The sequence below is a fragment of the Heteronotia binoei genome, chromosome 21 (genome assembly GCF_032191835.1).
Source record: "Heteronotia binoei isolate CCM8104 ecotype False Entrance Well chromosome 21, APGP_CSIRO_Hbin_v1, whole genome shotgun sequence".
NCBI lineage: Eukaryota > Metazoa > Chordata > Lepidosauria > Squamata > Gekkonidae > Heteronotia > Heteronotia binoei.
The window spans coordinates 199,238,601-199,261,731 of NC_083243.1; positions in this window are offsets into that span (position 1 = coordinate 199,238,601).

Genomic DNA, 23,131 nt, shown 5'->3' on the forward strand with positions numbered 1-23,131 from the left:
AAAGAAAGAAATGCGTCCTCGTTGCTGTCTTTAAGCTGATTGAGAGTTAAGAGACCTCTCTGCGCCCACGACTTCCAAATCACCGGCCGTCCCCCTATCTTCACTTCAGGATTGCCCCATAGGGTCATCCGACTATGTATAAAGCTGTCAAATCCGTAAATATCACCCAAATATTGCCATGTTTGTCTTGTCGCCCGAATTGATGGAAGAACCGACTCTCCCTGATAGTATGTTGATCCAAGCGCGTTCCATGTCGACAAAGGAGTAAGAACAGCAGTTTCCAAGTTCATCCAGGGAGACTCGACAAAATGTTTAAGTGGGGCCCATCGCTGAATACCAGCCAGCAAGTATGCCCGATGGTATAGACATAAATTTGGCAAGCCAAAACCACCTCGGTCAAATGGTAACTGTAAGCGTGCCCACGACAACCGAGGGGGTTTCCCCTCCCACAGAAAATTCGCTAATATTGAGTTGATTTTTCGAAACCACTTCTGCGGTATATATTGATGGATACCACGCAACACGTAAAAAAAACGGGGATAGATGATCATCTTCAGAGCATTTATTTTACCCCAAAGCGACAAGGGGATAGCGGACCATCGCTCAAGTTCCGGCTGTATTTTCCCTATTACTTTGTTTAAATTTAACGATATGAGCATCTCAGGCTGTTTAGGAATAAGAATGCCCAAATACATAATAAAAGCCTCCTGAACTGAGAACTGCCCAATATCTCCCGTCAATGCCGCTTCACCCCCGATCTGTAAAATTTCTGATTTTTGCCAATTAATTTTATAACCGGATAGCCTGCCGAAATTATTTGCCAGTTGCATAATCGCCGGTATCGATATTTCCGGCTGCGTAATGGTGAGCATGGCGTCGTCGGCATATAATAAAATCTTAAATGTCTGTGATTGGTGACGCATGCCATGGATGTTATCATTTAATCGAACTGCCCAGGCAAGTGGCTCCAAACAAAGATCGAAGAGAAGAGGAGATAGCGGGCACCCCTGTCTGGTACCGCACCGCAGATCAATTGATGCCGAAAGGTGACCATTCACCCGCACCCTTGACGTGGCAGACTTGTAGATCAGGCACGTCCAATGAAGAAAATCTTTTGGGAAACCCATATATTTCAATACCATCTGCAAGAAAGATCTGTCAACCCGGTCGAAGGCCTTCTCTGCATCTAAGGAAATAAGGAGGGCGAGATCATCTTTCTGAGCATGAATCGCGGCCAAATCCGTGATGAGCCGAATATTGTCTGCACCAGAACGTCCTTGGATAAAACCAGTTTTGGATGGGTCAACCACCGAGGCGATGACCTTTTGAAGACGCTTAGCCAATATTGCCGTCAAGATCTTGTTGTCAATATTTAAAAGTGATATAGGGCGATAACTGGCGCAGAGATGTGGGTCTTTCCCAGGCTTAGGAATTAAAGTAATCCAGGCTTCATTAAAATAGCATGATGGCATACCCAGATCAAAAATCGCTTGGTATGTAGCCAACAACTTCGGAGCAAGTTTCTCTGCAAACCGGATATACCATATCAGAGAAAACCCGTCAGGGCCCGGCGAAGAAATAGCTTTAAGTCCGTGAATCGCCTCCTTCACTTCCTCAAGTCTCAGTGGAGCCCCAAGTAGTTCTTTTGCTTCCTCACACAACTGTGGAAGACCCAGAGAACACAAAAAAGATTCCTGAACTGACGGGTCCACCGAAGTATGACCTTGATATAAGGTCTGGTAGAATTGACGGAAGCATTCAGCAATCCCGGCAGAAGAGACGTGAGGTTTGTCATGTTGATCCACAATTTGAGCGATCCATCTCTGCTCTTGCAGGGTTTTAAGTTTGGATGCCAGAACCCTACCTTGTCTCTCTCCGGATTCCCATTGCTGTTGTTTGACACGTGCATAAGCAAGTTCAACCTTGTTTGACCTGAGCATATTGAGCTGAAAATTTGTTTGCTGAATCTGCCTAAATTGCGCCTCTGAAGGGCTTTGAAACTGTGCATCCCATAGGGCCCGAAGTCTGGACTCAAGATTCGCCTCAGTGCGGCGTTTTTCCTTTTGTTTTGCAGCAGAATAGGCGATAATTATTCCCCTTATCGTTGTTTTAAAAGCCTCCCATACCGTCAAGTAATGTTGAACAGAACCCTCATTAGTGGCGAAAAAGTGCTGAATTTCTGTTTCCATTTGTGCACAAAAAGCCTCATCGTTTACTAAAGAGTTATTAAAGTACCACGATGGGGACTTATCTATGTGTAGCAAGTTGTCCACTTCCATGAGCACCATGTGATGATCAGAAAGAGTGGAGGGGCAAATTGCCGATGAACGCACACATCGAAGTATAGATTTAGACACCAGTAAATAATCCAATCTTGCAAGGGTCTGGTGGATGTGGGAGCAGAAGGTGTAAGCTTTCAAGTCTTTGTGTTGCTCCCTCCATACATCCACCAGCCCAAATTCCTTCATCAGGGCCAATACGGCCAACCGTGTTCTCAAAGATCGTTCAGTCGCACCCCTGCGATCCATCTTGCCATCCAGAGTAGTGTTGAAGTCGCCGCCTAAAATAATGTTGTCATAGTTCAGGTTCTCAAGTATAGCAGCCACTTTATTAAAAGTATGAGGATTATCATTATTTGAGCCATAGATATTAATCAGGGCCGTCCTCACCCCCTGGGCTTCCCCTAGCAGCACGATGTAGCGACCTTGGGGGTCAGAGAACTCCGAAATCTTTGCCCACCTCAACTTAGCCCGGATAATTATGGCGACGCCACGAGCATTTCGTTCAAAGCCTGCCAAAAACACCTGGTCACCACGGTACTTTGCCAGCCGACCGGCTTCATCTTCGAGGATATGGGTCTCTTGCAGCATGACAATATCAGCGACTCGTATCTCACGTGCGCCGAGGATCATGGCTCTTTTTTTGGGGTCACGAAGGCCACGGGCGTTAAATGTCAAAACCTTAAATGGCATCCTGCACCTTGATCCGGGGGGACCCGGCCGGGGGTTGACAGCCAGGCATCAAATAGTAAATAAGAATAGGCATGTTACACCCTACGGTGAGACCCACCACAAAATACGCTCCAAACCCCAAGGAGCATATGACCCCCACCCAAACTTCCTGGCTTCCAATTGGTCACAGAGTACTTAGCAGAGCCCGAGCGGCATCATCCTGCACTTACTACATTGCTACATGAAATGCTAACTCCAAACACAGGGGGGGAAAGTAAATAAATAAATAAATGAAGTAAAACACGCTGGAGTCTATATAGCTATACGCATAAATTATGGCCATGTCCCAAGCCACTATATCGCATATGTCTCACCCATACATGCTCCTGCCTAATCAAACAATCGATCACTCGAAACCCTATTCCCCAGCTCACCCAACAAAAGCACCCCCCCCACCCCCCCAAACTGTTTGTTAAAATAATACAAATCTGACACCACTCTGAATACAACTCAACCTCAATATAACCAATATACAGTGCATTAGTGAATGAGTACTTTGTAGGTCAGACAAACCAATAATACATGCACTAATAATAACTTCTCCAGAGTAGCTGCAGTGATCCATTACGTGCCAGTATCTTAATGCAGTCAAAGTTTATTAGGCAAGGAGGTGTAGGGAAAAAAAAAAAAACAAGACTCTCTCCAAAAGGGGGGGGGGGAATCTGGGTAATGAGTCAAGGCGGCACGGGGGTCTCCCAGAAAAGCAGGCATTTATCTATGAGTAATAAGTTGGAGGGCAAACAAACCCAGCCTTCTCGAAAAAATAGATTGCATTGGGATGGAACAGTCTAAGAGAAGAAAACCAAATCCTCAGAAACCCCCTTGCAACCAAAAAAAGGAAAAAAAAATGTTGAGCAAAAAGTAATAGATTAAAGTGACCATCCAGTGTATTCTCCTTCTTCCTCCCTTTCCTTTCTTTTGTAGCAGCACACATCTAAGGCCCAAACATAATTAAGTCTCCATGGACCTTGCATTCCCTCCCTATGGCCTTGATAAGTTCACAGCAGTTGGTAGTTATAAAGTTCTCAGGAATTCTTCCGCGCTCTGAGGGGAGTAGAATGCTTTGCGCTTCCCTTGCTGGATCACCACCAAGGTTGCAGGGAACAAGACGAAGGCTTCTAAGTTCAGCTGCTTAGCTAGGTCTTTTGCAGTTTTGTATGCCCTTCTCCTCTGAATTCAAGATAGAGGGTAATCAGGATATAAGGAGAGACGTGCTGTACTCCCTTGCCAAGTTATTCCGCCCCTCATTGAAATGTCCCGAAACTGTTTCAAAACAAAGTCTCGAGTAGTAACACGGGCAAAGGAAATCAAAAGAGTAATTCTTGTTAACCCCTGCTGTCCTGGTCTGGCCATACGAAAAACCTCAGCGATGTCTAGAGCAAAATCCTCAGGGAGTTGGAGTGTCTGCCGAAAAAGGCCAGCCACAAAGGAAATCAGCTCAGAGGGGGATTGAGCCGGCAAGTCTGTCAAGCCCACCAGCCTTAAGTTACGACGACGCGTTTCAGCCTCTAAGGTGTCTAATTTCTCTCTCAATGCCTGGACCTCTCTCACTGTCTCTTTAAGAACAGCATCTTGCTGGGCCACTGATTGTTCAACCGCGACAATTTTGCCTTCACAAAGCTGAATTTTATTTAAAGCTTCATTTGTAGCCTTTTGCATCTGATCTAACTGCAAAGTCAGTTGCTGTAACTGTTGAGACAGTTGAGTTGGGAGAGACTCTAAAACTTGCAGCTTGTCCATACGAGTCGACAGCTGATGCAAATTGCCCGCGAGGGCGTCAATCTTTCCCTCTAATTTCTCCATGGGGGGTCTTCCTAACGACCCCTCTGCCGACGCAGACTCGTCCCCACTCAAGGAATCTCTCTCCTCTGCCCCCCTTCTCCCCCGCGTATCTTTCTTTCTTTTCTGCTGAGGTTTGGGAGACATAAATCTTCAGTTAAGCAATTAAGGAGGGGGAGGGAAGCCAGATAGAAACCTTCCACCTTCTTTGACTCTACGTGGGAGCAGCAAAGTCTGGCAGGGTAAAGCAGGACCTCGCAGGCTTCCCCGAAGGCAGCTGCACTGTTCCACTAATGAGAAAAAAAAATAAAATAAAATTTAAAAAAAGCACTCTTATCTGCTCATATAGCCAGAAGTTGCAACTGTCGCTCGGAGCTCGAGTTACACGCGTCTGCTCACAGCATCCCTCGTGACCGGAAGCCTAGGAATTTTTTAAAAATGCATTCTGTGTGAATACAGCGTATCACCAGCTTCAGGGACCGTACAGCTGAATTGGGCCCTCCAAATTTTGTCCACCCAGTCCCCCTATGTCAGTGGCCCTGCAGTCAACCTCCAATGTAGTAGAACAAAATGCTGTTTGTTGTTGGAGCCTGGCATACCTGGATGCCTCTCCTCACATTGCTGTTCTCTACAAACCAAATTGCTGGAAAGGTCAGCAGCTAGTGATGAATTACTGTTTGCCTGCCCTCTACTCATAGTAGCTTCTAGCCCATTGAGGACAAACTGTCTGAATAATTTGCCACAGGAAGACACCACTATTTTTCATAGGGCGTTTTCGCACTTACCTTTTACTGGCGCGACCACTCTCCTCACGCCGGCGGATCTGCAGGGATTTCGCACCAGAAGCGCCGGCGCAGCCAAAAGAGCCGGCAACTTCCGTCGCGGAGCCAGCTCAAACGTTTTCCTGCTTCTTGGCGGTTTCCGTTTGAGCTGGCTCCGCGACGGAAGTTGCCGGCTCTTTTGGCTGCGCCGGCGCTTCTGGTGCGAAATCCCTGCAGATCCGCCGGCGTGAGGAGGGTGGTCGCACCAGTAAAAGGTAAGTGCGAAAACGCCCATAGTACCACAAAAAAACCTATATATAGGTTCATTGATACAGTATAAAATTGCAGATCTGGTCACAGAAAACCATCCAGACGGCCCTTTGCCATGTGTAGGAATTGTATGCAACGAGGGGGTATGAGACTGCAGTGGACACAAACAGGGCAATTGCATGCACCCTCTGGCACCAACTCCTTTGCTCAGAGAGAAGAATCCAGCAAAGAATGGTGCAATAGGCTATTATGTTTTGTTCTTTATGTTCTGGAATAATCTCTCAAGAATGGCAAGTATTGTTCATGGGGGAGCAAGGTTTGTTTCTTTGCTACTCTTTACATGATTATCAATTCCTTTGTGAACATCAGCCTCTTTTGCCACTAAACATTCCAATTCACTTCTACAAAATCTTCTCTATTGCTAGTGCTTTTAAGCATAATTCTGTTTCATTGGATTCCAGTGAAAAAATATTCTGCATTATGTTTGAACTAGTTTTATGGAGCTCAGTATACATTTAATACCAGAAGAGACTGTGTTCAGAATACAGATTTTTTTTTTACATTGATAGGTTGCCCAAGATAAAAGCTTTATTCTCTGACAGCTCTTTAAGAAGGAGAAAGGTAGGCATCAAATAGTTTTTACTCAATTGTGCAAATGGCTATTGCAAAACTACAGCAAAAATGTTGGTTGCTATGCTTATTAAATTTATTTAGAGGAGGAAATCATCAACTATTTCATAATAAAAATTACTAATGATATATCTGAGATCTTGAAAGAAGTACACTGTGATGATTCAAGGTTCTTTATTGGAGATCTTAGAAAATATTTTAAAGAACCTTACTACTACCACTCATACAATAATAAATAAGTTACAATAAAAATAACAATGAAAACAGAAGCTTGATTCTGTCTTCTCACCCCCACACTCTCACTGAGCCTCAACCCTACTGGTGATCAAATCTGCTTTTGCGTTTGATTTTGCTGTATTTAACGGTTGGGGAGAACTATCTTTCAAACAGCTGAGAAAGACTTTTCATCTTTATTATTTAAAATATTGCTGTACAGCCTCTTCAAATTAATTTGAGACAGTTTTCGTTAGAGCAATATATAGTAAAATAACATGAACATCCTAATAGGCTGAACACACTGGACAAAAGCGAACTGCTGAAAATAACTCTCATATTCTCTCTTCTCAAGGGAGGGGTGGGCGAAAGAGGCTGAACTGTCCATGGTGCTTACATTCATTTTCGTTCTCTGCCTACCAGTTGTTCTTCCCTGACAGGCCTTATTTTGTTAATCTTATATTTCACAACCTGATAATTTGTGCCTTCTTAAGAGAATTCCAATTCAATTTAAGTATGTGTAGTAGGCATAATACACATGTACCTTTTCCCCCCCTATATCTCTCACTGTATGACTTAAGATATATCCATTTTGTTCTAGGATTTATTTTGTATAACCTGTCACCCTGCGGAGTCTCTTAAATCTGAGATATGCTTCTGTGCTTTAAGCTATTGGGTTTGAAGTGAATTAGAATGTCCAGCACTGAGCCTTTAAACAAGAGCTAGATTTTATTCAAAAATCCCAAATACCCCAGATCGGAACATTCCCAAGTAGTTATCAGCCTGGGCACAATGAAACAATCACTGGTGGTATCTATTTGCAATAGAGACATCATCTATAAAGAAAGTGAGCCTAATCCTATTCTGGTGTGGGTAAAATCACCCTAGGGTGGTATGTAGAATCTCAACTATAGCAGCAAAATGCTTTTATGATATTTCCTCAGAAAAATAAAAGGGTAACAACTGTAACAAAAGATATTATTTTATTAGCTGTGTCATTCTTTGATCTTCTGTAACAACAGTATTCCAGATTATATTGAAATCAACCACATACTTAAATATTTTACTTAAAAGGATTATGCAGTGACTTTTATAATGTGATGGTCTTCATCACACAGACTGATCTTAACTCTGCTTCTTTTAATTGCTCTAATTCAGGGATGATTAGTAATTCCAGCTGAGCAATCTTATTTTATTATGAATTTTAAAAAACTATTTCATGACTTAGTCATGAGAAATGAAGCTACCACACCTACAATGGTTCCTAAATACAAATTGTTTTTGAGAATATAAAACTGCCTTGTGTCAGTGTAGGCCATGATGGCTTGGATCATTCAGTAAATTACTATTGACTGAAGTAATTTCCATTGTCATAAAAGGATTTCCTTTTCTTCCCCCTTCTACTGCAGCCCAAAATGATGCTCATGGATGACATGGGACCCTCAGGAACACCATGAGGGCAAACTGGTGGTCTGTCGTAGGAGGGGAAATGTGAATCCACCTGAGACCCCAGAAAGCTTTTGGTAGACATAATGAACAATATTGAACCAAATGGACCAATTATCTAAGTTAATATGAAAGATCTATATGTTTATGTGTAGCCAGTAGAATGTTAGAACAAGATTGAGAAACCCAGGTTTGAATATCACTCTGGAAAGGAACCTTTCTAGGTAATTTTGGGCCAGTCACACACTCCCAGTCTAATCCAGGGATGTTGTTTTGAGAATAAAGTGGAAGGAAATTATTACTTGTGAGTTGCTTTTGAGGAAAACATGGGAGTTCAATTAAATAGATACATAAAACAGTTCACTTCCTTTTTCCTGAGATCATAGAGATGCCAATGGGTCTCCTGAATGCAAAAGGAAATTTATCCTGAGAACTTCTTGTGTTCTGTCACTGAAGTATGAACATTTTATTTCCTACAATTCCTTTCATTAGGATGACCTGTTTGTTTTCCACTGATTGGTAATTATTAGAACACTTTTAATTTCACTCAATTGCACTGTATTTCTATATCTCAGAATCCTGCTGCCAAATGAGGACACTGGACAATGGAATAGGAACCTTTCCTCTCCCAGCCTCAGGAAACCGCTTAACTGGATGACATGTCTTGAAACAAGAACTAGTCTTAGAACCTGAAGTTTTCATATCCCCTGAGCAAGGTTTTCTGAGAAAGCCAAAACCCTTAAGTGAGAAGTGCCTTTGACTGCTAATAAGAACCAAGGATCTGCAGAAAGCATAATTAGTCATTCAATATCAGATCCTACCATGACTGCAAAAAGTGTCCAACCTTTTCAGAGTCGCCTTCCAAAACCATCTTCTGCAGTTAAAATGACAATTATGCTGGAAATTAGATTTTTTTGGTGTGCCCTGATGTCTATTCCCATTAGCTAATGACACTAGATAAGAGACATGTGAAATGTACAGCTGAAAAGACTTTTCATGTCACTGGAGAAGGTTAACAAGCTGGTTATCACACTGGCACTGAAATCTTGTTACATAAAATACTAATCTGTACATGTACCCCAGCCCACAAAAAACAGGGAAGGCCTGGATTTACTCTGCAACAGAAAGCAAGGGGGTCCAGAACTGGTGTCTTAAATAGGTTTTAGAAATGTAAGTATGTACAGGGGACTGTATTAATGACTTTAATTGTGAAACTTAGGCAAACAATGTAATTTTCTGACCAGTGAAATGATACATACACTTCCAAGGAAAATGAATAGTACTTCCCAACAATCTCATGAATAGTAAGTAACACTGCAGGTTCATCGGGACCAAGTCATTCATACAGCATTGTTTTGAGAAGAATGTTGTAGAAGATATGGGTGACACTTGTTGAGACAAAAGTATAAACCACTCATTCAGTGTGATCAAGGAATAGCATTTAAAGTTATTTCATTATTAGGATGTTTTACAGCCAAGGATATGTTTCCAATAGCATGACAAAGACAGTGCATGTGCATACAGATTGATACTAGTACTGGTTGTTACTGGGGCTGAGAGAAAGTGTGTGACAGTCTTTAGACAGTTATCCAGAGTACATATATGTGAAGTACAATGACAGCAGAATGGTTCTTGCTGTGTTCAAGCAATATTTTCCCACTTGACGCTGAAACCATGAAATAAAACATAAAGCTTGAAAGACACCAAACTATAAATGTAAGACTTTAATAAATATGAACACCACAAAGAAAAGCATCACTGTTCCCAGCAGTATAAAATGTCACAAATAACTGGCGAGTATGTATAAAACATATACATCGAAACATCACTGTGTACACGTCACTTGGTGTACAAAAGTAGTACACCAAGGCTTCAGTTCTCCAGTCTGTTTGTCTTCTGAATACTTTTGCTTACATGCATACGAATTCTGTTGAAATCCTAGCACACCAAGTTATTCACATGAATTATTATAAGATTCAGGATAAAAAATGTATATGATTATAACTTGTATGTCCCTTCATTGTCTTGTTGGCTGCTTACTTTGCCCATGCTCATTTCCATGGAGGGAGTGCTAAAGAGGGCGCAGCACCACCTGGCAGCTCCTTCCTGTTTTGCTATCCATCATCTCCCCCAGTGAAAACAGTGGGTTGCTGAAGGGCTGAGAGATGGGAGGAAAGATCTTACCATTTCCCCAAGCCTGAGTCTCTTTGCCCAAGGCATTATATGCCTTCAGATTATTCTCTGAACTTTTTACCTATTCTTCTCATCTCATTTATTCCAGCAGTCACAGTGTTTTCTGTTGTAGAAAGCCAAACCCCTATAGTGTGTCCAGAGCTTGGCTTATGGGTTGAAGAGCTTAAGGGTGAAATCAAGGCTATCCTTTCTACCTGCCCATTTGTTCTTCCTCAAAGCAGTGGTAGCTTTAGGTAGCTGTTGATACTGAAGTCTCCATCACTAACCAATCAGTTTATAACCACACGATATCATGAAAACAAAATAAATTTGCATTTCAATTGAACTGAGTTATGATTGTGAATCAGGCCTCTTAAGAAGAAAAGATTGGATTTATACTCCACCCTTCACTCCGAATCTCAGAGCAGTTTACACTCTTCTTCCCTTCCTCTCCTCACAACAGATGCCCTGTGAGGTAGGTGGGGCTGAGAGAGCTCTGAGAGAGCTCTAGATTAGAGTCCACCACTTTTAACCTCTAAATCAAACTGACTTCAGCTCTGCATAAGGAGAAAAAATGTTGTAGAAGTGTACAAATGTGTCAAATATGCCTAATTATATGGCAAAATCACCATCCCATCCCACATTTATGTGACATATTCAGTTCAAGTCTATGCAAGACTAACAAATAATGTTTTGCTAATGTGCCAATATTTAAATTGAGTAGAGAAATAAAAAGGCTGCATTAAAGATTCTTCAGAGTTTATGAGAAGTCTTATAATTAAACATGTTGGACTTTAGTTGATTTAACAATATTCCCAATGCAGTTTTGCAGTTGTTATAATGGAATGCAAACACACATTGTATGCTTCATTGGAAACCCCCCTGCTCATTTCAAATGAAAGCTAAAGAAAAGATTTTTTTTTTAAAAAAAATGCACATTATTTTGAAATGAGTATGTTGTTAATTAATGACACAACTTAAGGGGGATTCAGAAGAGCAATCTTAGTTATAGATTATATGCTACATGCTTGGATAGCCACATGTGTGACCTCAATTCAGCAGTGTGCTATAGAGTAGTCTCCGTGATTAAACACTGTCATTATAACAAATTGAATAGAAACCACTAGCACTGAATTGCTTCATGAGAAGTTGGGAGCAGCAAGATTGTCCTGATCTTAACGCTAATAGTCACTGCACCAGCCTTCAAGGGTTTGTTTCTTAATTAAATTTCCTTGAAGGGATGTAAAAAAAGTAGTATACAGCAGATTGGAAGGTCAACTTTCTCATTCTCAAATTTTATCATCTGACCCATCTCACTCACTCACTCAGAGAGAGAGAGAGAGACAGCTGCAGTTATCACTGAATCCTGCAAAGAACTGTGCATTTCCTTGTCTTCTGTTTAACATACTGTTAGTTCAGAAAAGAAAGAAATCATTTGTCAAGGATCATTTATGGTAGATATTGTTCTTCCAGTCTGCCATTTTAAAGTGTTTGCCATCTTCTTCTCAGTCAGAAAACCTAGGCTTAGCTGTAGTTTAGGGATGGGCATGAAGCAGGAAAATGGAGGTTCATCCTGGTTTGTGATTCATGGAATCTCACAAACTATGAACCACAAACCTTCCAATTTTCCAACCTGGTTCGTGGTTCATGAGGTTCATTAAGCAGTAGAACTGCCCCCCCCCCCATGGGCTAGAGACACCAAACTCACAGAAAGTCTCTAGCTGACTCTCCTCTACCTGTCCTCCACATTTGAGATTGGAACTGGATTTAAGTGGGCTGAGTTACAGCCCCCAAAAGCAGGAGCTTCCAGAAAACTTAGTTGTTTACTCTGGGGAAATCACAGCCACAGGTTCAGAAGTATGTTAAATGGATCCCCTACAAGCTCATCATGTCCTCCAAATTCAGTGAGGATTGGCTGTGGGAGGGCCAATATAATATAGTGGGTTCCATACATGGAAGAGGTGAGGTGATAGTGAATCATAAGCTCTTTATTGATTTAAGCATAGTAAGGCCTAAGTATAAGACTGGGGAAAAGGGCCAACAGGCCAACCTTATATACATGTCAGGGTTCCCGTGCTAGCATTCTATTAGTCCATTCAAACCAGCAAGGGGCTCGTGATCGGATCAGGGCAGCAGGGATTTGGATCCTGCTGCCTATTGTTCCCAAGTCCCCAAGCTCTGGTCGTCTGGCTCCAATGAGCCCTGCGGGAACACCCAGTTCAGTTCTCAGTTGAGCCACATACATAACATCCCCTTCCCCTCCTAGTTCACAAGCCCTGACACACATAGTTCCTTAAGTATGCAGGTGTGCGGTGCTCCTGTGTTGATCGCCTGGGTGCAGGAGAGGGCAGCGGCGTGGCAAGTGGAGGGGTCGGTGATGCTGGAACGTCTGTCAGTGGTTTGGGGTTTCCGGCTGCCTCATGTCCCAGCTGAACAGCAGGGGTCGGAATCGCTGTGGCTGCCGGCTTAGGGGCTGTCCGAGTCGGGTTGGCTGGTGAGTCCCATGACCCGCCGTCTTCCTCAATCTCATCCCTGGGTGCCTTACATGACCTCAACTGGTCGATGTGTCGCCGCATGGTGGTGACCTCATACATTACAGACCCCAGAAGCCAAGCTGCCCCCCCAAAGCTCTTGCAATACACTAAGTTCCCCGTATTGAAACCCCTGGGTGCTCGGACCGCACTGAGTATCTCTTGCATGTCCAGGGCCCAATCGGGGTGAATGGGGTCTAGGAGCGTTGACAGCCGTTGGCCCATGAAGAACTCAGCCGGTGGCTGTGCAGGGGATAGCATGTTGGGCTAGCAGGAACTCTGCAAGGCAGGCCTCCCAGTCTCCTTGGATGATGTGGCGGAGTGACTCTTTTGTGGACCACACCATCCTTTCTGCTTGGCCGTTGGTAGCCGGGTGGGAAGGGGCTGACCTAATGTGCCGGATTAGGTTATGGCTGCAGAAATCCTGGAACTCCCCTGAGGTGAAGGCTGTCCCATTGTCTGAGATAAGTATGTCTGGAAGCCCCTGGGTGGCAAAAACCCTGCGGAGTGCTGTGATTGTGGCTTGGGAGGAAGTGGAAGCTATGGGGACTACTTCTAACCACTTGGAGTGGAAGTACACGATGAGGAAAAATAGCTGCCCTTGGAAGGGCCCCATGAAGTCCAAATGCAGGCGGGACCACGGGTTGCGTGTGGACTCCCACTGTTGGGTTGGGGCTCGGGGCGGAGCTGGCCAGGTCTCCTGGCATGGCTGGCACCTCACCACCCAGGATTCAATGGTGCCGCCTATTCCCGTCCACCAGACATAGCTGCAGGCAAGAGCCTGCAGCTATGTCTGGTGGACAGGAATAGACAACCGGAGGGGCTAAGTAAAGGACCAGGTGGTTTCTGGTACCATGAAGGAAAGCTCTATGTACCTAAAAGCCTCAGAAGGGAAGTGCTACAGTACTGCCATAATAGCAAACAGTCAGGCCATTTTGGATATATGAAAACCCTGCACTTGGTTAATAGACAATTCTGGTAGCCCCAGATGAAAAGAGACATTTCCGAGTATGTCTCCACATGTCCAGTGTGCATTATGGCCAAAAGAAGGGGGGGGGGGGAACCTCCTGGACTCTTACAACAAACGGAAACCGGGTCCATTGTGTCCATGGACTTTATTGTGGAATTACCCACCTCCCAAGGCAAAACGGTGATCTTGGTGATTGTAGATACTTTTTCAAAGCAGGCTCACTTCATCCCTTGTACGAAATTACCCAATGCAAAGAAATTGGCGTATTTATTTTTCCAGCACGTGGTTAAAGTACACTCGTTCCCCGACAAGGTCATTAGTGACAGGGGCCCACAGTTCATTGCCAACTTCTGGCGGGAGTTTTGCAAATTAACTGGGATGGAGCAGGGCTTGAGCTCTGCGTACCATCCACAGATGGACGGTCAGACGGAGAGGATTAATGCGCTTCTAGAACAGTATTTACGGTGCTATGTAAACTACCAGCAAACGGACTGGGTAGAACTGTTGCCTTTTGCGGAATATGGATACAACAACAGCATTCACAGTTCCACTAAAACCTCCCCATTCAAAGTCGTGAATGGGTATGAGGGGAAGCCCTTTCCACTCCTACAGGGGGGTAGTAACAATCCAACCCCTTCCTCATTTGAACAATGGTGGGGGGCTTTAGGAAAAGGGTGGAAAGTGATTCAAGAGAATCTAGAAACTGCCAAGGAAGAATACAAAAAACAGTATGATAAAAAGCATGCACCAGAATGGGATTTCAAAGTGGGAGAGACTGTTTTTCTGTCAACAAAAAACTTGCCATTACCACAAACTTTGAAAAAGTTGGCATTCAAATATTTGGGACATTTTAAAATAAAAAGAGTAATAAACAAAGTGACTGTGGAGCTAGAGTTACCCAAACTGTTTAGTAAAATACACCCTGTTTTCCACTGCAGCCTTCTACGGCGAGATCTGGGGGCTATGAGCTGGCATCCCCGCCCGCTGGCCCCCAGTCCGATTCAAGTGGATGGTCAGAGTCACCATGAGGTGCAAGAGATATTGGATGCTAAAATAAAAAGGGGGGTGCTTCACTTTTTGATCTGATGGAAATACTTTCCCCCGAGCTGTGATGAATGGGTGGAAGCATCCAATGTCCAAGCCCCGATATTGGTGAAAATACTGCACCCAGACAAACCCCGAGCAAGAACTTAGTGGGGGCAGTATGTCAAGCATCTTGTTTCTTTATTGTTTCCTTATTGCTGATTGTTTCCTTAATGCCTGTATTGCTGACTGTTATTCTAATGTGTTGCATATCAAAACAATGTAACCTTTCCTTAGTTCTCACTAGTGGCAAATGCAGGAACGTCCTCTTTGAAGATAAGGCCTCAGGGAACACTTTCTCAGGCTCAGGTCTGAAGTCTGAACCCAGGATGTTGCTAAACCGCAATAGTAGATAAAGTAGCAAGCGTGTGAATTTCACACGCCTGAGTAGAAATTCCTAAGGTATCTTTGATGTGCCCCCTTAAAGCTAGTACTCTTGAGTTACATTGTATCACTTCCAATCTTGTGCCTATTCGAGCACAAAGGATTATCAATAAACCAATACTATATTTCAAAATCAAGGACTGGTTATTTTGAGATCTAATGCTTAACAAAGGGATGCTGGTCTTGTCTCTACCAGGGCCAGGACTTTTTCGGACCTGGCCCAGACCTGGTGGAATCAGCTCCCTATGGAGATCTGGGTCCTACATGGCTTAGAATAACAGAATCATAGAGTTGGAAGGGACCTCCAGGGTCATGTAGTCCAACCCCTGCACAATACAGGAAACTCACAAACACCTCCCCCTAAATTCACAGGATTTTCATTGCTGTCAGATGGCCATCTGGCCTCTGTTTAAAAACCTCCAAGGAAGGAGAGCCCACCACCTCCTGAGGAAGCCTGTTCCACTGAGGAATCGCTCTAACAGTCAGGAAGTTCTTCCTAATGTTGAGCCGGAAACTCTTTTGATTTAGTTTCAACCCATTGGTTCTGGTCCTACCTTCCGGAGACACAGAAAACAATTCCACACCATCCTCTATATGACAGCTGGTGGAATCAGCTCCCTATGGAAGTTCTTTCTAATGTTGAGCCGGAAACTCTTCTGATTTAATTTCAATCCATTGGTTCTGGTCCTACCTTCTGGGACCACAGAAAATAATTTCACACCATCCTCTATATGACAGCTCTTCAAATACTTGAAGATGGTGATCAATATCACCTCTCAGCCACCTCCTCTCCAGGTGCTAATTTAACTCAGAGGATCACTACATCTATTATTGTGGCCAAGAGTCCCGTAGAAGAAATGGTGTGGCCTTTATAGTTAACAAGAGAGTGAGGAAGGCAGTAATGGGATACAATCTCAAAAATGATAGAATGATCTCGGTCTGTATCCAAGGCAAACTATTCATTATCATAGTAATCCAAGTCTATGCCCCAACCACTGATGCAGAAGAGGCTGAAGTGGACCAGTTCTATGAAGATCTACAACACCTTCTAGAATTAACACCAAAAAAAGATGTCCTCCTCATCATAGGGGACTGGAATGCCAAAGAAGGAAGTCAAAAGGTAACCAGAACAACTGACAAGTTTGGCCTTGGAGAACAAAATGAAGCCGGGCAAAGGCTAATAGAGTTTTGTCAAGAGAACAAACTGGTCATAGCAAACACCCTCTTCCAACAACCTAAAAGGCGACTCTACACATGGACATCATCTGATGAGCAGCACAGAAATCAGATTGATTATATATTCTGCAGTCAAAGATGGAGAAGTTCCTTACAGTCAGCAAAAACAAGACCTGGAGCTGACTGTGGCTCGGATCATGAGCTACTCATTGCAAAATTCAGTCTTAAATCAACCCAGACTGTTCCCTGGAAGCTCAGATGCTGAAGCTGAAGCTCAAATAGTTTGGCCACCAAATGAGAAGGGAGCACTCCCTGGTGAAGACCCTGATGCTGGAAAAGACAGAAGGCAAAAGAAGAAGGGGACGGCAAAAGATGAGTTGGCTGGACAGCATTACTGATGTAACAAACACGAATTTGAGCTGACTGTGGAGGATGGTGGAAGACAGGAGGACCTGGTGTGACTTTGTCGATGGGGTCACAAAGAGTCAGACTCGACTGTGCGACTGAACAACAACAACCACATCAAAAACCTTTATTAACTTGTACATTGTTTCTTTAAATATCTGGCTTTAGTGCCTGAGAGCATGCTTTGTTCAAGATGTCTATGACTGCCAGCTTTTGAGAATATTGTTTTATTTAATATATGGTTTTGAATATATTACAGAAGATTTCTAAATGAAAGAAGACACACCTACTATAACTGTTTTAAGGTAAAGGTAGTCCCCTGTCCAGCTCCTTCAACCTTTCTTCATAGGGCTTGGTCTCCAGACCCCTCACCATCTTCGTCGCCCTCCTCTGGACCTGTTCCAGCTTATCTATATCCTTCTTAAAATGTGGTGCCCCAAAACTAAACACAATACTTCAGGTGAGGTCTTACCAGAGCAGAGTAAAGTGATACCATCACATCACGTGATCTGGACACCATATTTCTGTTGATACAGCCCAAAATTGCATTTGCCTTCTTAGTCACCGCATCATGCTGTTGACTCACGTTCAGCCTATGGTCCACTAAGAACCCTAGATCCTTTTCGCACATACCACTACTAAGACAAGTCTTCCCCATCCTATAAACATGCATTGGATTTTTCCAACCTAAATGCATAACTTTACATTTATCCCTGTTATTTTATTGGTTTTAGCCCACTTTTCCAGCCTGTCAAGATCATCCTGTATCCCATTTCTGTCTTCTACTGTATTTGCAACCCCTCACAATTTAGTATCATTGGCAAATTTAATAAGCATTCCCTCTATTCCTTCATCCAAATCATTGATAAAGATGTTGAACAATACAGGTCCCAGGACAGATCCTTGAGCCACTCCACTTGTCACTCCTCTCCAAGAGGATGAGGAACCATTCACAACACTCTTTGGGTGTGATTTGTCAACCAGTTACAGATCTATCTAATGGAAGCAGGATCCAAACCACATTTTACCCACCTGTCAACAAGGACAGTATGTGGAACCTTATCAAAAGCCTTACTGAAATCAAGATAAATGATGTTAGTTAGATAAATGATGTTAGTCTGACATGACTTGTTCTTGAGAAACGCATGCTGACTCTTAGGAATCATAGCCATCCTTTCTAAATGTTTCAGGACTGACCGTTGGATGATTTGTTCTAAAACTTTTCCAGGTATAGATGTCAAGCTGATGGGTTGGTAGTTACCTGGATCCTCCTTTTTCCCCTTCTTGAAGATGGGGACAACATTCACCCGCCTCCAATATTCTGGCACCTCTCCTGTTTGCTAAGAATTCTCAAAAATAATAGCCAGAGGCTCAGAAATTACATCTGCAAGCTCCTTTAGAACTCTTGGATGCAGTTCATCTGGTCCTGAGGACTTAGTTTCATTTAAAGAAACTAGGTGTTTACGTAGTACCACTATGCTGATCCTAGGTTGGAACTTCATACCCTCCTTATATTTTCTGTTTTTGCCATGTTGAGCACCATTTAAAATGGTACTTCAACTGTTCAATTGTTAATTTCAGTATTTTGCCATTGGATTCTAATTTTATATCACTTTGCATTCTAAACCACTGCCTACCAGCTATAAATAGCTCTGCTCACTGTACCCTATTCCACTGTCTAATGAAGTATGTATGCATATGAAAGCTTACTTTCTCAAGAAAGAACAGGTTTCCTAAAGTAGACTGGAGAGTCAGTTTGGTGTAGTGGTTAAGAGCACAGACTACTCTGGGAGAACCAGGTTTGATTCCCCACTCCTTCACATGCAGCTGCTAATTTGACCTTGGGTCAGTCACAAGTTCTCTTTAAGCTGTTCTCTCAAAAGCAGTTCTTGAAAGCTCTTTCAGCCCCACTTGTCAAGAGTGCCTCTTGTAATGATATGTTTTCTTTACTGCTATGACGTGAGGGGTCTGGCATGCCTATTATCTGTCTGCTTCACACTGTACCATTCATTAAGTATCTTTCTGCCCTGTACCATTCAAGGTCAATGTATCTGGTTCACAGAGAATGCATGTCTTTGCTTTGGGAAAGAATGAAGATGTCTTATGCTAAAGGGGGAGGAAATATGATCGGGGGGGTTTGGCACTTAATATGTTTAATTGTAGAAGAGCCCTGTGGCGCAGAGTGGTAAGCTGCAGTGCTGCAGTCCAAGCTCTGCTCATGACCTGAGTTAGATCCCAGTGAAAGCTGGGTTCAGATAGCCAGCTCAAGGTTGACTCAGCCTTCCAAGGCCAGTAAAATGAGTACCCAGCATGCTGGGGGTAAAGTGTAGATGACTTGGGAAGGCAATGCAAACCACCCCATAAAAAGTTTGCCATGAAAATGTTGTGATGCGACGTCACCCCAGAGTCAGAAATAACTGGTGCTTGCACAGGGGACTACCTTTTTAAAATGCTTAATTGTATAATGGCTGGACTCCAGGTATATGTAGGAAGGCTTTGCCCACCAACACCAGTTTTAGCAAGGATCTCCTTGCCTGCCATGTTTTCCTTTCAATAAAATGCCTTTGATGAAACTAAGGTGTGTTGAATGAGGAATAACGTGCAGTACTTGACATTTTGTTAGAACTCACATCTATCTGACCCCACACCGATCATCTGCTGCAATGTCAGATGAAGTAGGTGTTTCCAGGCCAGGGCATGCAGACCAAGTCTCTAGAGAATCCAGAGAAGGTCCCCAGGGACTTACAAGCCTCACCTCCCACTTCATCACAACAAGGTGGGGGAGTTGCCCTGCATCTGGATGGGATGACTGGCCAGAGAAGTTCCCAAAGGCCTAGTGCTCTCGTTTATCCAGGGTGAGGAGCTAGCACCAGGCATGGGCTCAAGCAGTGAGTTGGAGAGTGAGCGAGATGTAACAGGGAGGTGCCCTGGTGCCAGGTCATGGGAGTGGCCACAAGATGGAGGTTAAAATCTATATATTGGAAATGCAAACACAGAATTTCCAGGTGCACAAAGGGATGCTAAAGATGGGGGAATTTATCCTAGAGGAGGTGAAGGGCCTTGCCTGCCAGCTCTAGGGAATAGCTGGAGAGGTTGCTGGGGCCCCTTCTCAACAGCAAGCAGTGGCTTCCACCCAAGCACGGGTTAATGCCCCTCTGGCAGGTCAGCCCACCCAGCCTCTGGTCGGTGGCCCAGGAGCCTAGGCTGCTCTGGTAATCCCAGTGCCCTTGGTGGCTCCAGGAGGCCCACCAGTGGGCCTAAAAAACTTTGGACATGATGTTTGATAGGGACCCTGAAAAGCTGGGATTCTTTTTAGTGCAGGCATGTGGCTTCATGTGAACCTGGGAATGTCACTTTCTGTCATAAGAGGTGAAGGTGATCTATCTGGGGTTGTGCCTGGAGGGTGTGGCTGCTAACTGGTATGTGACCCTCCATAAATCACAGGCTCTAGAGCTCCAGTTGGCCTGGGGGTTTCTCAAAGCCCTGCAGGCCCTATTTGAAGATCCCCTTCAGGAGATGCAAGCAAGAACCTCCCTACAGAAATTGAGGCAGGGTAGCCGCTCGGAGAGGGAATATACTGCAGACTTCCGTGCTCAAGCCAGCAAGATTCACAGCTGGGACAAAACCATGAAAATTGACCAGTTCAAGAAGGGACTGAACTCCAGCATCTACAGTCAAGCCCTTACCTAAGATGACCCCCCTACCCTGGTGAAGTGGATCCAGCTGGCTTGTGAGGTGGAGAACTGCCAGTGGATGGTGAACCTACACCAAGAACAATGCCCCAGGGGAAAGGCAGGCCCTAAGAAGACATCCACCCCCACCACAGAGAGAAAACATTGAGTGAAGCACTGACTCTGCTTCAAGTGCAGGGGGGGTGACTCTGCTTCAAGTGCAGGGGGGGAGAATTACATTGCCAGCTTTGTCCCAGTGGATCCCAGACTCCTCCCTCGGTCCCAAAGAAGACCAAGCAGAAGAAAAAGATCCCTGGGCTGAAGAAAGAAAAGGGGGGGAGCACTGCTCTCCTCAGCTTTCTATCCAGCATGGCCTGCTGTCAGGCGAATGGAATCTCAAGGCAGTATTCTTTTGAAACAAAATGATACTTTATTGGAAACTCATAGCTGGATAGAAAGATTGAGATTAATGTCGATTTCTAGACGGTAACTATTTTTAAGGATTCTACATCAAAGCATTTCTAAACAAAGCTCTCTTTCCCAAAACATCAAGGGGTTGGAGGTGCAAACTTTCACACGGGCTTCAGCTTATCTCTTTCCCCTGAGAAGTTGCCTTGCGGCCAGGCTATCTTTAACGGTTACATTCCTTTGTTCCTTGGGAGCATCAACAAGGTTTACACATCAATAGCTGTCTCTTTTGATATGCATAATGATTATATGACAGGAAAGATCCTTGGGTTAGTATTAAAGGTACATATGGTTAGTATGTTGCAGTTATTAGTCATAAACATTACAGAGCCTGACACCTGCCCAAGGGAGGAACCAACTACAATCAAGGACAGCATCAATGTCCAGTTGGTGGGAAAATCCAAGCCTGCTGTAATGGGTGCAACCCAGCAGGTCCCGGAAGTTGCCATGCCACTATGGGTGAGAGTTACTAGAATGTTATTTTTTCTTTCCATCACCCTAGTAAACCCCAAATGCTTCATGCATGTGTGGGCCCTTATAGACTCAGGGTGTACTAGAGACTTACTGACCCCAGAGATTGTGGATGTCAAGCATGAGATTTCAAAATAACCAGTCCTTGGATTTTGAAACAAAGTTTGGTTTATTGATAATCCATGTGGCTCAGCCGAGCTAGGTATTGGAACTGATGCCTTGTAACATCAGTGTACATGTTTTAAAATGGCACATCAAAGGTTCTATAAACAATTCTACATTCACGTGTGAAATTCACACACTAAACTCCTTATCTATATTACGGCTAGCACATCCTGGGTCCAGGCCTGGCTGGGCCTGGGAACAAGTCCCAGGAGGTCTTATCTTCAAAGAGGTCATTCCTGCATTTGTTAGTAAAAGCGAAAGAAGCAAAGGAGGGGGTTTGCTACTTTGATGTGCCTGGGTTTAATTTATGGTTAGTAACGATTTTATGATCTGACAATTACAACAAAGAGTGAATACACAATGCTTGACAGTGGAGGCCTTAGGGCTAGGAAGGAGGGAGTTGCCAGAACCCTTCCTATTCAAGCAAATGGATGGGAACCCATGAAAGGGGACCCATGCAACCATAAGACTGAACTATGCGGCCTGGGGGCTGGGGTGCACTGGAAAGAAAGGTAATTTGTCGTTGCTCCCTCAGGCAGTTTCGAAGTAGTGCTAAGGATTCAATGGTCAGATGATTATGACCCTTTTATCCAATGGAGTGGGCACACAATCTTTTTTAAAGATGAGAAGTGCAAGGCACACACCTGGGGGGATAAATGGTGCCCCAAACCTCTCCCCATTTATGAGAGACTGTGTCTATCTAGGGAGGAGGTGGAATCCATCCCCCAGGTGTTTTGGGACATAAAAAGAGTATTTGAACCCAAGGAAGCAGACAAGCAGCCCCCCCCCCCTACTGAGCAATTGAGTTTACTGAGGGAGGGCTGTATTCAACACTCCCTTGGGTCAATTTGAATACTTGGTGATGCTGTTTGGGTTGCAGGGCCCCCCGGGGTATTTATGAACTTTATTAATAAAGTCCTCTGGAAATTCCTGTACAAGGGCGTGGTGTCCTTGATGATGTCCTGACTTTGATGATGTCCTGACACCCATGTGCAACTGTCTGGGAGGTCCTAAAAATTTTGTATGATAAACAAACTGTATGCCAAGCTGTCTAAGTGCAGGTTTCATAAGACGAAACTTGAGTTCCTTGGGTACCAGTTATCAGGGAATGGTCTGGGGATGGACCCCACTAAGTTCAAATCACTGGAATGGGGTCCCCCTCGAACCCAGAGGCAACTTCAGTCATTCTAGGGATTTGCAAATTTCTATAGATTGTTCATTGATAATTTTGCTCAGGTGGCCCTTTCCCTCACTGACCTCTTGAGGGCCAAGGGGAAGGAGCTGGAGACCAAGCAGCCGGGGGCTAAACTGCCATGGATGGCAGAATGTTAGCAGGCTTTCGACCACCTTAAATCCATGTTCACCTCTGAACCCATTCTAACGCATCCCGATGAAACAAAAACAAAAAAAATCGTGGTGCAATGTGATATAAGCAATGTGTTGAGGGGGGTTGCTGCTCCAGGAGGAAAAGAATGGGAAGCTACGACCCTGCACCTTTGTGTCCAAAACATTCAGTGCCATGGAG